The 18,089-nt window shown below is 47.2% G+C and overlaps 1 long non-coding RNA gene across 1 annotated transcript; it reads left to right on the forward strand.

Moving 5' to 3' along the window:
* The first annotated feature begins 8,520 nt into the window (after window positions 1-8,520).
* LOC130115164 (uncharacterized) lies at window positions 8,521-17,308 on the forward strand. The gene is made up of 3 exons (XR_008810482.1): window positions 8,521-8,562; window positions 8,645-8,719; window positions 17,276-17,308. It is a non-coding gene; the product is annotated as an uncharacterized LOC130115164 (long non-coding RNA).
* The last annotated feature ends 781 nt before the right edge of the window (window positions 17,309-18,089 follow it).

Raw genomic sequence — 18,089 nt, forward strand, 5'->3', positions numbered from 1 at the left:
CATCTTTTTTTTTAAACATTCATAAGTCAAGGATTTGTCTTGGTTTGACCGTGCGACCTGACCTCGTGGTGTAACCAGGCTGTGTGTCTGGTTGTCGCTGATTGTTCGTGTCTGGAGGTTCAGCATGCTCTTGCTGATGGGCTTGTGTGTTGTTGTTAGCGCTGGTAACAGTCTGCTGTGAAGTGTGTGTGTGTGTAGTGTGAGTGTTCACTCTGCTTTGTCGCAGGTGTTGACGGTTGCGTTGGTAGATCTGACCTTCTTTGGTTTGGATGTGGTAGCTCCTGTCTGTGTTCGCTGGTCTTTCCACAGTTGCAGGTCTCCAGGATCCATCCTCCTGCCGGAAGCGGATTGGTGTGCCTGCGGGCAGGTGGGGCAGAGGTTTGGCTGTTCGGTTGTAGTACGCCTGCTGGCGCTGTTGACATACCTCTCTCCTTTTGTGAACATCCTCCTGACTGGCGATCTGTGGTTGCAGGTGTTTTGCTGTTGATGGGAGAATGGACCGCAGCCTCCGACTCATCAGTAGCTGTGCCGGTGATTTCAGGTTGTCCACCGGTGTGTTGCGATACTCCAGTAAGCTCATGTAGGGGTCTTTGTTCTCAGCTTTGGCTTTGTCCAGGATGCGTTTGGCCGTCTGGACAGTCTTCTCGGAGAGGCCGTTGCTCTGTGGGTAGTGGGGGCTTGTGGTGGTGTGTGAGAAACCCCATGTCTGTGAGAAGTTGCGGAACTCACCAGAGCTGTAGCACGGACCGTTGTCGCTGATGATAGTCTTGGGGATTCCGTGTCGAGCCATTGCTGCTTTCAGCTTCATGATGACGGCAGATGAGGTGCAGCTGTAAAGTCTCTCTAGCTCGAAGAATCTCGAGTAGTAGTCCACAGTGACTATGAAGTCCTGTGAGTTCCATGTGAATAGGTCTGTGCCTATCACTTGCCACGGCCGCTCGGGTATGGCGTGTGACATCATTGGTTCCTTTGCATTTGCGCTGCGCCGTTCTTGGCATATGCTGCAGTCTGCTACCGCATCCTCGATCTGTTTCCCCATGCCAGGCCAGAACAGTAAGTCTCTTGCTCGGCATTTGCTTTTTTCCACGCCAAGGTGGCCGGCATGGATGCGCTGTATCATGTCCTTGCGAAGCTTTTGGGGGACAATGATTCTCTCACCTTTGAACAGGATACCGTCCATTTCTGAGATTTCTGCTCTGTGGTTCCAGTATTCCTGGATGCTGGGCGGGCACTTTTTCTTTGTGTCTGGCCAGCCAGTGAGTGTGGCTCGTCTGAGTGCGGTGAGCTGTGGATCTTGCGCTGTTTCCTGCTTGATTTCTGTGAGTCTTGTGTCGCTCACAGGGATGTTGCTGAGGACTGTGTGCACTTGGGCCTCCATCCCTTCCTGTAGGTCACTGTCGTGGTGTTCTATTGACTTGCGTGACAGTGTGTCGGCCACCGGTATGTCCTTACCGGGGCGGTGGATGATTTGGATGTCGTATTTTTGGAGCGCCAGGATCATCCGTTGCAGCCGGGGTGGTGCTGCTGCCAGTGGCTTTTTTAGTATTGCCTCCAGAGGCTTGTGGTCTGACTCCACAATCACTTTTCGTCCGTACATGTACTCGTGGAACCTCTTGCAGCCGAAGACCACAGCGTAGAGCTCCTTCTCTATCTGTGCGTAGTTTTCTTCAGTGCTGTTGAGTGACTTGGACGCATAAGCAATTGGTTTGCCATCTTGGAGCATGACAGCCCCAAGGCCACTTTTGGATGCATCCACTTGGAGTCGCAGCTCTTTCTGCGGGTCGAAATATGAGAGTACTGGACCTGGGTGCTGTGTAATGAGATTCTTCATCTCTTGGAACGCCTTGTCATGGACTGCATCCCACACAAACTCACTGTCCTGTTTCAGAAGCTGTCTGAGGGGTGAGTTTATCTGTGAGAGGTGTGGAGCGAATCTGGCGAGGTAGTTGATCATGCCGAGGACTGTCTCCAGCTCTGCTTTGTTCTGTGGGGGTTGCATGTCCTTGACCGCCTTCACCTTGTGTGGGTCTGGTTTGATGCCTTCGTGTGAGAGCGTGTGGCCGAAGTAGCTTACCTCGGACACGCATATGTGACACTTGTCGGGGTTGAGCCTCACCCCTCGCTCCCTTGTGCGCTTCAGCATCGCTCTGAGACGCTGGTCATGTTCCTCTTTAGTCTTGCCGAACACTAGTATGTCGTCCACTATGGCCGTCACACCGTCCAATCCTTCATATGTTTCATCCATGCGTCTCTGGAACTCGTCTTGAGCGGACACGATTCCGAATGGCAGTCTGAGGAAACGATACCTGCCAAACACTGTGTTAAATGTCGTCAACATTGAGGATTCAGTGCTCAGTTTGATGGCCCAATAGCCTGACCGCGCGTCTAACACGCTAAAGTACTCAGCTCCAGCGAGCTTTGTGGTGGCGTCCTCCAGCGTGGGGAGGGGGTAGTGAGGTCGTTGTATCACTTTGTTAAGAGCTCTGGGGTCTAAACACACTCTAAGTTTGCCTGTCTTTGGCTTCTCAACAATGACGAGTGCGTTCACCCATTCTGTGGGTTCTGTTACCTTACAGATTATGCCGCCTTTCTCCATGCTGTCAAGCTCGTCCCTCAGTTTGCTGCGTAGGGCGATGGGGATTCTGCGTGGCGGGCAGACGACCGGCGTTGCATCTGGTGTGACGCGGAAGGTGCACTCGCCTGGGAACTCTCCTATTCCCTGGAAAACATCTGCATACTCATCCATTATGCTCTGTGATGTGACATTGTTTTCCTCGCTCACAGCCATCACTATTTTTACCAAGTTTAGGTCACGGCATGTTTTCATTGCCATGACTGGTGGGGCGTTTGTGTCAATGACGTAAAAGTCCAGCATCATTGCATTGTCTCTGTACTTACATTTGAGTTTGCATGTGCCTTTCACGCTCAGCGCGCCTCCTCCATATTCAGTGAGTCTGTGTATTGCTGGTTTCAGTGTCACATTTTTGAACAGCGCCTGGAACAGGTTGGTGGGAATAGTATTGGCCTGTGCCCCAGTGTCTAGTTTAAACTTTACCTTCTGTGGAGGTGTGCCAATTCCAACCTCTACGTAAGCCTGCTCGTTGCTTTTTCCGTTGTTCTCTATTGAGATGCAGTCTATGTACAGCTCTGTCTGTTCTGCCACAGCGGTGCTCTCCACTGTAATGTTGTCGAAGCACAGTTCTTCCTGCTCTCTGTCAGTGGTGTACTCTTCTGGGTTCTCTCCGACGGCATGTACTGTGCCGTGGTAGTACTTTGTCTGTCCCTGGGAGCTAGACTTGCATACTTTAGCAAAATGATTGAGCTTCTTGCATTTAATGCATTGTTTACCCTTAGCTGGGCAAGTGGCTTTAGCGCCGTGTAGCCCTCCACAATAGCTACACGCCCTGGCGGCGGTGCTAACGTTACCCTCCCTTTGTCTGAAGTTAGCGTTAGCTGCTTTGGGTGCGTTCGGCTTGTAAGTCTTTCTGCCTATTGCGTGCACCGTTTCACGTGTGCTGCCCTGGCCCATAAACTTTAGTTGTTGCTTTGCTAGCTCGTGTGAGCGGGCTACATCTATGGCTTTTTCTAGCGTTAGCTCAGCTCCCTGGCTAAGTAGCTTTTCTCTCACTCTGGGTGAGTTGGTGGCAAACACGATGCGGTCCCTGACCATCTCATCGGCATTTGGGTAGCCACAGTCTTTGACTAGGAGCTTTAGCTCAGTTACAAATTGTTCGAAGGATTCACTCTCTCCCTGCATCTTTTCATGAAATTTATATCTGGCATAAATCGGGTTTGCTTTGGGGGTGATGTACTCAGTGTACTTATCGTAGTACGTTTCTAGCTTCTTGGCCTGTTCTCCACTGAGTGTCCAAGTGTTGTGCACATCGCGCCCTTTTTCCCCTATCCAGAGCAGGAGGTAGCTGCATTTCTCCTCTTCGTTCTTCCCGCGCAGGGGGCCCTTGAACATTAGCTCCGTTGTTTGTCGAAATCGTCTCCATGCTTCAGGTAAGTTCGCCGATTCCCAGTCCATCCGTGGAGCTGGAACGCCGTACGAATCCATATTGGGTATTTAAACTCCGCTACTCTGACACCATTTAATGATCTGTGCCCTCTGGCTATGTTAACTTATAACATTAATAAAGCAAGGACGACTTCTCTCGTGCTGGGTGTTTATTCACCGACCGGATTCCCACTGACGTTGTTATGTACATCACGTGACTTTGTTGTGGCGCTACGGAAAGCTGTAAGGGACATTAGCAAACCAAATATTACTAGCAAATATTACAGGTGTCAGAATAGTCTGTGTATCGGAACACGAGCGGTCATGCCGAAGTTTAATCCGCCGAGTGAATTCAAGTTTGACTGCCCCGTTGAATGGCCGGAGTGGAAACAACGGTTTTCGCGCTTCAGGCTCGCGACAAAGCTGGATAAAGACGACGGGGAGATTCAAGTGAGTTCGCTGATTTATGCAATGGGAGGCGAGGCTGAAAAGATATTCAGCTCGTTTGACTTCGCGGCGGAGGGTGATAAAGTGGACTATGATATCGTACTGAAAAGGTTCGACGACTACTTTATTCCCCGCCGTAACATCATACATGAGAGGGCGTGCTTCTATCAACGTAGCCAGCAGCCAGGAGAGACAGCGGAGATGTACATCCGGACATTGTATGAGCTGTCTGAACACTGTGAGTTTGGGGACAAGAGGGATGAACATATCAGAGATCGTCTGGTAGTGGGCATAAAAGACAAAGTGCTCTCCCGTCAGTTCCAGCTCACAGCGGACCTTACTCTGGTGAAAGTCATTGAACAAGTGCGCCAGGCGGAGGCAATAACAAAGCAGCTCAGCCTCCAAGCTAACCAACCAGAGGCCCAGCTGGCTAACGTCAATGTTGTCCGACGGCGGGACGGACGCCAAAAGAAAAAGGGCGGACAGCGTCATGGTGGCAGCAGTCCTGCAACCAACAAAGTAGATGAATGCGGGAGGTGCGGCAAGACGCAGCACACCGAAGAGCGGAAGTGTCCTGCAACGAACAGTAAGTGCAACAAGTGTCATAAAAAGGGACATTGGGAGCGTGTATGTCACTCTAAAGCGGTGAGAGAAGTCACTGAAGAGGTTAAACAGCTGTACTTTCTGGGAGAAGTTGGCAAAGAGAGCAGTCAGGAAGATTGGACTGTTAGTTTAACAATAAGTGATGTACCAATAACCTTTAAAATTGACACGGGGGCTGACGCTACTGTTATCAACCAAGGGACATTTAAAAAGCTGAAGCCAAACATAAAACTGGGACCTCCTGACACATGCTTCATAAGCCCAGGTGGAAACATCAGCTGCATAGGACAGTTTCAAGCCACAACCAACTACAAGGAGAAACAATACTCCTTTCCAGTGTATGTGATCAAGGGGAGAGGCAGCTGTCTGCTGAGTCGTCCAGAGGCAGTGGAGATGGGTCTAGTGAAGCGGATGAATGAGGTCAGTGGAGTTTTCGGTTCAAGTGGACTGCTGAAAACAGACCCAGTGAAAATAGCTCTGGTGGAGGGTGCCCAGCCATACGCGGTGCATACAGCCAGACGGATACCGCTGCCACTTGTACCACTGGTTAAGAAAGAACTGCAGCGCATGGAAAATGAGGGCATTATTGAAAAAGTGACTCAGCCCACAGAATGGTGCGCCGCTATGGTGCCGGTGCTGAAACCGAACAAGAAAGAGGTTCGCTGCTGCGCTGACCTCAGGAGGCTGAATCGAGCGGTGAAACGTGAGAAATACGTGCTGCCCACTATGGAGGAAATAATGCCAAGGCTCGCAGGGTCAAAGTTCTTCACAACGTTGGATGCAGCAAGTGGGTTTTACCAGATCCCCTTGCATGAAGACAGCAGGGGGCTCACCACTTTCATCACCCCATTTGGGAGGTATGCTTTCTGCCGCCTTCCATTTGGTATAACGAGTGCTCCAGAGATTTTCCAGAGAAAGATGGCGGAAACTCTGACCGGGCTAGAGGGCACAGAGGTGTACATGGATGACATCCTTATACATGGAGAGACTGAGGAAATCCATGACCGGCGCCTAGCAGAGGCGCTGGGGGTCATTGAAACAGCAGGTCTCAAACTGAACCAAGCGAAATGCAAGTTCAAACAGAAACAAGTCCGCTTCTTTGGTCATATCATCAACGAGGCAGGCATCAGACCTGACCCGGACAAAGTGGCCGGAATAGAGAACTTTCCTCAGCCCCAGAACGTGACGGAACTCAAGAGGTTCCTCGGGATGGTGAACTATTTGGCAAAATACGTCCCAGAGCTGTCCGCTGTAGGTCAGCCGCTTTATGGACTGCTTAAAGCAACGACAGAGTGGCTGTGGGGACCTGCACAGAACACAGCATTCCAAGACCTTAAAGCAGCACTCGCCACCGCCCCGGTACTCACCTTTTATGACGTCACTAAGGCTACGGTGGTGTCAGCAGATGCCAGCAGCTACGGGCTGGGAGGCGTTCTGCTCCAGCAGCACGGGGAACACTGGAAGCCCGTGGCCTACTGCTCCCGACGGCTGAGTGACGCAGAGACAAGGTACGCACAGATCGAGAAAGAGTGCTTAGCCAGCGTCTGGGCATGTGAAAGGTTCGAGAAGTACTTGTTTGGGCTTGACAATTTCAGACTTGTCACCGATCATAAACCACTAGTGCCTCTCATGAACAGCAAAGACTTGGATAATGTGCCCATTAGGTGCCAGAGACTGTTAATGAGGCTGATGTGTTTCAATGCAGTGGCTGAATACGCACCAGGCAAAACGTTAGCTGTGGCTGATGCACTCTCCAGAGGCCCAGAGCAGCGCTACGGAGATGGTGCTTCTCATGATGATGTTGCAGCGCACATTGATGCCATCATGTGCCAGGTGCCTGCCACACCTCAAAGGATGCAGGAGATAAAACAGAGCACGGATGGGGATCTGCAGCTCCAGACAGTGTTGGGCTTCATCAGACACGGCTGGCCTGAGTATGTCGATAAAGTGCCGGAGACAGTCAGAGACTTTTATCAGGTGAGAGGGGAGTTATCTGCGGTAGATGGTTTAGTCATCAGAGGCAGTCGTATCGTCATTCCCACAGAGATGAGGGAGGTGATCTTAGACAGAATACACGACGGGCACCAGGGGATAGTTAAGTGCAGAGAGAGAGCTAGCCAGTCAGTGTGGTGGCCCAAAATGACAGAGCACATTACAACAAAGATACAGCAATGTCAATTCTGCAGAGAACACAAGAACACACAGAGAAAAGAGCCTTTAATGTCAAGTGAGCTCCCATCCAGACCATGGCAGAAAGTTGGCATAGACCTGTGTGAGTACAAAAAGCAAAACTACTTGATAGTGTCTGACTATTATTCCAGGTTTTTGGAGATCCTAAATCTACCAACAACTACTAGCAGTCAGGTTGTAGCTAGGCTGAAGGCTACATTTGCACGTTTTGGTATCCCTGAAATTGTAGTTAGTGATAATGGGCCACAGCTAGTTTCAGAAGAGATGAGGAGGTTCAGTGAGGATTATGATTTCATCCATGTGACTTCAAGCCCACACTACCCCCAGAGTAATGGACAGGCAGAGAGGGCTGTTCAGATAGCCAAAAGCATATTAAGGCAGGAAGACCCTCTCCTCGCCCTGTTGCATACAGAGCTACACCCTCTTCTTCCACTGGAGCCAGTCCAGCGGAATTGCTCATGGGTAGGAGACTCAGAACCACCTTACCCACATTGCAGCATAACCTGAAACCGGCCTGGCCTAAAGAGGAACTGATCAAAACCGCTGACGCCGCAGCCAAATCGAGGCAGGCTTTCTACTACAACCGCAGGAACGGCTTGCGGACACTGCGCCCACTGAACTCGGGTGACGCAGTACTCACCAAACTTGATGGACAGAAAACATGGACAATGCCAGCAGTTGTTCACAGTCAGAGCTCCACTCCCAGATCCTACATAGTGGAGACAGCTCAAGGTGAACATTACAGAAGGAACAGGCGCCACCTGTTGGCCACACCTAAAACACTCACCTTTGTCAGCAGGGATCCTGACCATGTCACTCCAAGGGAGAGTGGAAACACGGATGAGTCCCGAGCAGCAGAAATGCCAACTTCCACACCATATGTTACTCGCTCTGGCAGGGTGAGCAAGCCTGCAATCCGGCTGGATTTGTGAGGCGTATGGACTTGTGTACTGTGGGGGATTTTTTATTTTTTTTGTGAAAAGGGGGGTGATATACATGTAGCCGGGTGGTAAATCTGTTAAATATGTTAAATGATTTTCCACTTAAATTTAGTATAGTTTAACTGTTAATATATGTAATTGTTACACTGTCAAGCCATGTAAAATGTCATTTGATGTATTTAAATTGTGAGGCAGATTGTGAGTGTATTTTTATAGTTTTGGTTGTCATTGCATGTTTTGACCAGTAAGTGGCAGTGGCGGACTTTTATTGTAACTCCGTGCAAGTTATCCAAGTGCATCTTGGGTATTCTTTCTTTTTTTCTTGTGTGGAGCGCCTGAAGATTGTGGTGTGACGAGGCTCTGACTCCGTAGTAAGTAAGGGTAAATATCTTGTGAAATATACCTGTAACATTATTCCAAACAATATTGTATGTCGGTAATTTGACAAGATGGTTTGATTTAGACGCTACTGGAGTTGATGTTCGGTGATTTTGGGCGCGAGCCGTCGACCGCTGTTCGCCATTGCAGGCATGACAAGGTAATGTTGGCGTGAATAAAGCCACACCATGCCATTGTATTTGGGTAGTAAAGGTTTTATATGCATTTTAATTCTGTTTAAAGGTAACTGACAGAGTGAGAAGTTGCGCGATCTTCAGGAAGTTCCACATGTCTTTGTTAAACCCTGTTTAACGTACATAGTCCACTGCCGTATCTTGCACCGTATTTTGTATTTATTATTTCCCTTTTTAAAATCTTTTCTGTTAAACTTGCCACATCTGTGAACATTTATGGGCTGTTTGCTCGAAAGACACAGGAATGTATGCACTCAGTAAAACGATCTGCATTCGAAGGTTCAAACAATAAAATTAAAGCTACAAGAACCCCGGAAGTAATTGTGTCCTGTGTGGTATCTAATTCCACGGGCTACATAATTTTGGTACCAGGAGTGGGGTGTAGCTAAAACATTTTTTTTAAATTGGCAACAGAGTGGCTTATTTTTACTTAAAAAAAATACGGCAGTGGTGAAGATTGCTGGTGACGTCCGTTGGTGTTGAGTCTGAAGCCATCCTGCTGTGGAGGTGGTGACCAGCGAGAGACGACGTGAGGGCCTCTAAGAGGTTCTGGTGCTTCCTGTTTCACACGACTCAGCCGTACCAGCGCAGAGGACTCCAGCGCTAACTTCAGCTACAAAGACCAAGATCCAGCAAGGCTCCAAGTTAAAGACTGTCCTTGTAGTATCCTTGAACCAGGTTTTGAACTAAATATCCTCATTTATACTGGACTGAGTAAAGATTAATATATCATTATGTCTAGTGATTCTGGTGATGAAGGGAGTTCACGTAATGATAATGGCCTCACCTCAGGTGGCATAACGGGTATAGGTGAAGGTGCTACAAAAGAAATGCAGACCACCATGCTAGAGCTCGCCAGACTGCGAGATGAGCTCACCAGGTTAAATGGTGAAGCAAGGGCTCAGAGAGCAAGTGATAACAGTGCACCCACACGTTCATACATCTACGTTCCAAGAGAACGCCAGATCCAAGCATTTAGTGGGGAGTGTGGTACAGACAGGAGATCTGTCGAAGAGTTTATTGAAGAGGTTGAAAGGGTTTTAAGATACAGAGAGCAAACAACAGAAGAACAATGTGACTATATACTATCTCTATTGCATGGCCCTGCATTGGAAGAGGTGCGACTATGCATGAGGGGTCAGTCAGTGGGGCCCAGTGATTTATACTCTTACCTGAGCAATGCATTTGGGGAAAAGCGCAGTTCCACACAGCTTTTGCAGACCTTTTACAACCGTAACCAAACTGATGGAGAAGACCTCCGTGACTACTCCCATGCACTATCCCAGATTTTGAGCTCTGTAGTGAAACAGTCCACAGATGTAATACCTAATGAGAAAACTGTGCTCAGAGACCGGTTTATTGAGGGTTTAAGAGAAGCAGCACTCAGGCGTGAACTCAGGAAAATGGTTAGGGACAAACCAGAGAGCAGTCTTCTAGATGTGAGGAACGAGGCCCTCCTGTGGGAGATGGAGGACAGCAGGTCTCATCGTCCCAGGGTCATAAAGAGCAACCAAGTTACATCAGAGGTTCCGGAAACCCAGTGCTCTATTATTAAAACAAACAATGACCAAGGTATTGCATTAAATGATGTTCGGAGAGCAGTAGCCCATCAAGAAAAACAGCTAGTAGAGTTAGGCAAAACACTCGCTGATCTAGCCTTTGCTGTAGGTGAACTGAGTAAGCGCAGCACTCAACAGACATTCCTAGAGCCCAAGCCACGACCTAGACCCCGGCCAAAGTTCACACCGGATGGTCAGCCTATCTGTTTCAAGTGTAGAGGCATAGGTCACATTGCAAGAAAATGCTCACAGGCCAGAGGGGGTCAAGGGGACGCAACACCTAGTTCTTATGTAGTGCAGGAAAACTCGCACCCTCAGTTGTCATGAGCCACACAACTCGAGGGGAGGAAGCTGGCTCACCAAAAGAGACTCCAGACAGAAGCAGGATCTTAGAGCGTGCAGTCGGAGAATGTAAAACTGTTGAGGTGAAACTACGAGGTGTTACAGTGTCCTGCTTACTTGACACTGGTAGCCAGGTCAGTACAATTTCTGAGAGTTTTTTCAGGGAACACCTGTCAGTGAAAGGTGAAGACATTCACCCGGCATTTGAGTGGTTAAAGATTACTGCAGCTAATGGATTAGACATACCCTATATGGGCTATGTGGAGCTTGATGTAGAAGCCATGGGTCTGACTATCCCAGAGCGAGGTTTTCTGATAGTTAAAGATTCTGAACACTCTTTCTCTGTTCCAGGTCTAATAGGGATGAACATTGTCAAAAAATGCAGAGAGCTAGTACACACTGAGTTTGACACCACACTGCAGGAGAGGTTTGACTCAAACTGGAGAGAGGCTTTTAATCATCTTCATGCAGTACATGCAACAGACAGACTCTCTTTCGCTAGGGTAGCTGGTAAGGATGTAGTCCATATACCTGCTTCATCTGCTGCTACAGTTATGGCTAGGGGACTCAGGACCGTGAGTGAGGATGGTTCTTTTTTGTTGCTGGAGTCTGTGGGTGTCCCCGTTCCTGGAGGTTTGGTTGTTGTGCCTACTTTGGTTTCATCGGGCAATCACATTTTCCCAGTCCGAGTCATGAACATGTCTGATGAAGATATCTGGCTAGGGCCACGGACTAGGCTAGGGGTTTTGACTCAGGTAGACTGTGTGAAAAGTGATTAGCTTTGTGAGGTACAGTTCCAGAGAATCTCAGCAGACACTGAACAAGTGAGTATCAGTGAACACCCCGAAACACCGACAGATGTGCAGGAAATTCTCGGCAAGCTCAATTTTTGTGGTAGCCCAGAACAGCAAGCACAGCTGACTTTGTTACTGGAGAAGTACTCTTTTGTGTTTGCAACAGAAGATGAAGATCTAGGCCACACTGACAAAGTACAACATGAGATCCATCTGACAGATGACATACCTGTAACACAGCCATACAGACGAATCCCACCCACACAGTACAGTGAAGTCAGGGAACATATTGGCAAGCTGCTTAAAAAAGGGGTCATTCAAGAAAGCTCTAGTGCTTATGCTTCGCCCATAGTACTAGTGAGAAAGGCAGATGGTAGTCTGAGGCTATGTGTCGATTACAGGAAACTCAACTCAAAGACAAGACGTGATGCATTCCCGCTCCCGAGAATTGATGAGAGTTTTGATGCGCTGAGAGGGGCAAAGTTCTTTTCGACCATAGATCTGGCGAGCGGATACCACCAGGTAGCTATGCATGAGAGAGATCGGACTAAGACTGCATTTACTACACCGTTTGGTCTGTATGAGTACGTGAGAATGCCTTTTGGTGTTTGTAACGGTCCAGCTACATTTCAGAGACTTATGCAAGTTACTATGAATGATCTCATTTTTCAGATACTCCTGGTCTACCTAGATGACATCTTGGTTTTTTCAGAGACATTTGAGCAGCATTTGGAGAGACTTGAGACTGTGTTTAAGAGACTGGCAGAGACGGGCCTTAAGGTGAAGTTGCAGAAGTGTGCTTTTCTACAACAGTCAGTAAAGTTTTTGGGTCATCAGGTGTCAGCAGAAGGTATAGGAACTGACCCCTCCAAGGTCTCTGCTGTTAAGAACTGGAAGGTCCCAACCACTGCCAAAGAGCTGCAGTCGTTCTTGGGTTTCTGTAGTTACTACAGGAGATTCATTCGAGGCTTCTCACAGATTGCCGGGCCACTGCATGACCTAGTCAACAAATGTTCAGGTGTGAAAAAAACAGGGAAAGTAGGTCACCAGTTTTGTAATATGTGGACACCAGAGTGTGACTCTTCCTTTGAGCAGTTAAAGGAAAAACTTACCTCTGCTCCCATTTTGGGTTTTGCCGATTTCACACAACCATTTGTAGTTGAGACAGATGCTAGTCAGCATGGATTAGGCGCTGCATTGTGTCAGCAGCAAGGTGACACCAGACGTGTCCTAGCATATGCTAGCCGCAGACTACGCCAGGCTGAGAAGAATGACCGAAATTATAGTAGCATGAAGTTGGAGTTGCTTGCCTTAAAATGGGCAGTTGCTGAAAAATTCAGGGGTTACTTGCTTGGTTCAAAGTTTGTTGTCCTGACTGATAACAATCCCCTCTGCCACCTCAAGACAGCCAAGTTAGGTGCTATAGAGCAGAGGTGGGTAGCGCAACTGTCTGTTTTTGATTTCGAGGTTAAGTACCGTCCTGGTTGCAGTAATGCCGCCGCAGATGCTCTCTCTAGGCAGGAGTTTGCAGGGGAGCCTGAAACAGACCCTGACTCGGATTTTGACGACTGTATCACTGTGTGTAACCTGATTGAGCGAGGAACAGTTCTGGATCCTGGTCTTGTCTCTAGAGGTCTGGAGTGTTACAAAGTGAGACAGATCCGTGCTGGGGAGTCGAGGTCTGGTGAGACAGGTACTAAACAGGGCAACACCCCCACACTGCCAGGTTATACCAGAGAGGAGCTGGTAGGTTTTCAGGCCGGTGACCCCACCCTAAAAGAGTTTAGGGCATTTTGGGATCGGGGGAGGAGGCCATGTCCCAGAGAGAGAGCAGCCTTGTCTAGTCAAGTGAAAAGATTGTTGAAACAATGGAGATGCATACAACAACGAGAAGGGTTGTTGTACAGGGTTATCACAGACCCACGTCATGGAGAAGTGTGGCAGTTACTCGTGCCTAGTTGTTTGAGGGACCAAGTTCTAGAAAATGTACATAACAACATGGGACATCAGGGCATAGAGCGCACTGTAAACTTGCTAAGAGGGAGGTGTTTTTGGGTAGGGCTATGCGAGGATGTGGAAAGCTGGGTTAAAAACTGCGAGCGGTGCATTTTGACCAAGATGCCTCAGCCAAAAATCCATGCTCCAGTTCAGGCATTCCTGGCCTCCCGACCTCTAGAAGTGGTGGCTGTTGATTTTATAGTGTTGGAGGCAGCTTCAGATGGCCGTGAAAATGTCCTTGTTGTGACCGATGTGTTTACAAAGTTCACACAAGCGTATGCTACCAAAGACCAGAAGGCTGACACTACAGCTAAAGTTTTGCTCAGGGAGTGGTTCATGAAATATGGGGTCCCAGAGAGACTGCACTCAGACCAAGGTCGAAATTTCGAGAGTGAAATTATAGTAGAGCTGTGCAAACTCTATGGGGTTAAAAAGACACGGACAACTCCCTACAGGCCACAGGGAAACGGTCAGTGTGAAAGATACAATCGCACACTCCATGACTTGTTAAGGACACTTCCACCAGAGAAAAAAAGGCGTTGGCCAGAGCATCTGTCTGAAGTAGTATATGCCTATAATGTCACTCCTCATTCCACCACAGGGTACTCGCCTTATTATTTGCTTTTCGGGGTACAGCCACATCTCCCAGTAGATGCTTTATTAGGGCGTGAGTGTGTGTCAGACAGGAAACAGGATTGGTTGTCTGTTCATCAGGAGAGACTCCGACAGGCACATGAGAGAGCCAGAGAGTACTCAGAGCAGAAGGCAGCTGAGAGGATCTCACTGCAAAATGAGAAGGTGTATTGTCCTCCTGTGGACATTGGTCAGTTGGTTTTCCTACGTCACAGACCCCCAGGTAGACATAAGATTCAGGACACATGGACCTCAACAGTCTACAAGGTAGTTGACATCCAGGGTACCACACACACTGTTGAACCTTTTGAGGGAGGTCCCATTAAAAGAGTTCATAGGTCAGAGTTGCGACCTTGTGCGAAACCAGTTCCCAAACCAAGAACTAGAACTAGGTTACAGACCACTACACAGCCTGTAGCTGAGGATGAGCCTGAGTCACCTGAGGCTGATTTTGTTATTGTTGAGGAAGTCATCCCTCGCCGGCTTGTGCAAGTACCTAACCTGCCTCTTGCAGCCGAAAGTGTTAGTTAACATGTGACAGCACCCACAGATGAGAGTGACGGTGAAGGACCTGAGGAAGGTTATTCAGATATGAGAAATTGTGGCACAGAAACAGAATGTGTTAATGATGTGCATCCAGACGTTAGCGACAGTGACTTGCCCATTATTGAAAACAGGGACAGGCCCGCACTAACAGATGATGCTGGTGGAGCAGGACGTAGAACCTATGCACCTAAACCTGCCATTAGGAAAAGCAAGCGGGAAATGGCTGGATCTCATTCAAACCCATTTCATCTGCCAAAGTCAGCCTGTAATGCAGTCTCAGTCAGCACAGACATGGTCTCTAAGGTTTTGACAAGCCTGGGTGCTGCTCTCTTTGAAAAGGCCTTGCAGGGAGTATTTGAGTCAGTTCATGTTTCGTAGTCACCGAGGACGTTGACTATATTTGCAGGGGAGTATGTAGCCGGGTGGTAAATCTGTTAAATCTGTTAAATGATTTTCCACTTAAATTTAGTATAGTTTAACTGTTAATATATGTAATTGTTACACTGTCAAGCCATGTAAAATGTCATTTGATGTATTTAAATTGTGAGGCAGATTGTGAGTGTATTTTTATAGTTTTGGTTGTCATTGCATGTTTTGACCAGTAAGTGGCAGTGGCGGACTTTTATTGTAACTCCGTGCAAGTTATCCAAGTGCATCTTGGGTATTCTTTCTTTTTTTCTTGTGTGGAGCGCCTGAAGATTGTGGTGTGACGAGGCTCTGACTCCGTAGTAAGTAAGGGTAAATATCTTGTGAAATATACCTGTAACATTATTCCAAACAATATTGTATGTCGGTAATTTGACAAGATGGTTTGATTTAGACGCTACTGGAGTTGATGTTCGGTGATTTTGGGCGCGAGCCGTCGACCACTGTTCGCCATTGCAGGCATGACAAGGTAATGTTGGCGTGAATAAAGCCACACCATGCCATTGTATTTGGGATGTAAAGGTTTTATATGCATTTTAATTCTGTTTAAAGGTAACTGACAGAGTGAGAAGTTGCGCGATCTTCAGGAAGTTCCACATGTCTTTGTTAAACCCTGTTTAACGTACATAGTCCACTGCCGTATTTTGCACCGTATTTTGTATTTATTATTTCCCTTTTTAAAATCTTTTCTGTTAAACTTGCCACATCTGTGAACATTTATGAGCTGTTTGCTCGAAAGACACAGGAATGTATGCACTCAGTAAAACGATCTGCATTCGAAGGTTCAAACAATAAAATGAAAGCTACAAGAACCCCGGAAGTAATTGTGTCCTGTGTGGTATCTAATTCCACGGGCTACATACAGGTTAGAAAATCATCTTAGAGGGGGAGATGTAATGAATGAAAGGTCACGTGTTTAACTTGACCTACTCACGGGTGTACGTGCAGTGCGTGTGACGTATACAGGAAGTTAGAAGCGCATGTTATGAAGGTTGTATGTCGGATGAACGATAGTAAAAGCTACACAGTTAAGAACCTACGAAGTCGGTCGTTCTTGAATTATTCTTATGTCAGTAAGACAAGGCGTCTACGGACATTACAGATACTATGAAAGAGTGCATGCTAGCCATTCTAGAGGACGTGGTGACGGATGAAAAGGTAAAGAAAAGTATCATTTATCTATTCAGAAAATACCAATGTCCGACACAGCTACAACTAGAAGAGTCGAAGCACTAGCAACGGATGTTTTGGAAACGCTTTTGGACAAGTTAAAAAAGGCGGAGGTAATGTCACTCGCTGTCGATGAGTCTACCAATGGCAGCGATATAGCAGAGCTATGTCTTTATGTGAGATTCTTTGATGTCGAGTGGTTTCGTGAGGATGTGCTGGGTTTAATTACGTTGGAGGGACAAACAACCAGTCAAATAATTTTTGAGAAAATTGTTTCATTTTTCAGTGAGAATGGACTAGATTTGCAACGAGTCAATATGCTAGTCACAGATGGAGCCCCATCCATGTCGGGAAGAGTGCAGGGCCTCTTCACTCGCCTTGCTGCCCTCACACCGCAGATGAAACCATTGCACTGTCTGATGCATCACAGCGTTCTCTGCGCAAAACTTAGCAGTGAGTTGAAAAGCATCATGGACAATATTATGTCAATGATCAATTTCATCAGAGCCACATCAAGCCTACAGCACCACTTGTTTCGTAAACTTTTATCAGATATGTCAGCCGGGCACAGTGACTTACTTTTATATAATGACGTTAGATGGCTAAGTAAGGGCAATGCCTGAAAAGGGTTTGTGAACTCAGGCACGAGATCGTTGCCTTTCTCCGTGGCTGCCATCACAAGAAAGCCGCCACATTTCTAGCCCAAATGCTAGACGAGGAGTACATGGCAGATGTGTGTTTTTTAAGTGACATTTTTCCACCACTTGAACGGACTTAATCTGCAATTGCAAGGTAAGGACAAACCTGTTAGCGACATAGTGGACAATCTGAATGGATTTAAAAGGAAACGAGTTATTTTCTACCGACCTGACCCCCATGAAAATGCTACACTTTCCAACACTGCGTGATTTGATTAACAACTCGTCATCAGCACAGATTATGCCAGCGATGACAGCATTCATTGACAAACTGATTGCGAATTTTGCTGCGAGGTTTGATAATTTCAATATATCCACAGAGGTGATTATATTTACCAAGGATGTCTTTGCTATAGATGCTGGGGGAGAGTTTGCAGCCAAAGCCAAACAGGTGCTCACGTCACTGGATGAAGGCTCCCTGCAGTTTGAACTGATAAGACATCCAAGCATCATCTGATTTAAAGCAAAAACTTAAATCTGTGGGATGTGAGCAGTTTTGGGTGCAACTTAACCAGGCCCAGTTCCCAAACACCAGAAGGTTGGCTCTTTTTCTTACCGTGGTACAACGTATACATATGAGTCAAGCTTCTCACATATGAGTGCAATAAAAACAAACACACGTGCCTCCCTTACAAGTGCCCACCTCCACCAGTGTCTGTGGATTGCTCTCACTTCCTATGAGCCTAACTTTACAGCTCTTGCAAAGTCAAATAAGTACAATTTTAGTCACTGATTAGACAACAAATACTCAGAGCACTGATTTCTAAATGTGTCTATGGCTGAGACCATTTCTTTTGAATTGAAAGAGAGGTGTTCTGTTGTAGCAGATGTGAAATAACGCTGATTAGAAGACAAATAGAGTACTTGTAGATGTCCATCTGCCACAATCTGTTTTGCATGCATCTTTGTTTGGGGGCTTTGATCATAAGCATTTTTGAAAAGTGATTCATTTCATAAAACTAAAAAATTACTTATGTAATTACTTATGAGTGATAAGAGGTGAGGTAGCAGAGGTGAGATGGCATGACTCACTGATAGAAGACAAACAGCACTTAAAGATGTTTATGGCTGAGACCATTTCTTTTGAACTGAAATTACTTATGAAATTTGAGTGATAAGTGTTGAGTAGTAGCACACTGGTGAGAAAGTGAGAGATGATCATAAAATTTT

The sequence above is a fragment of the Lampris incognitus genome, chromosome 7 (genome assembly GCF_029633865.1).
Source record: "Lampris incognitus isolate fLamInc1 chromosome 7, fLamInc1.hap2, whole genome shotgun sequence".
In the NCBI taxonomy this organism is placed as follows: domain Eukaryota; kingdom Metazoa; phylum Chordata; class Actinopteri; order Lampriformes; family Lampridae; genus Lampris; species Lampris incognitus.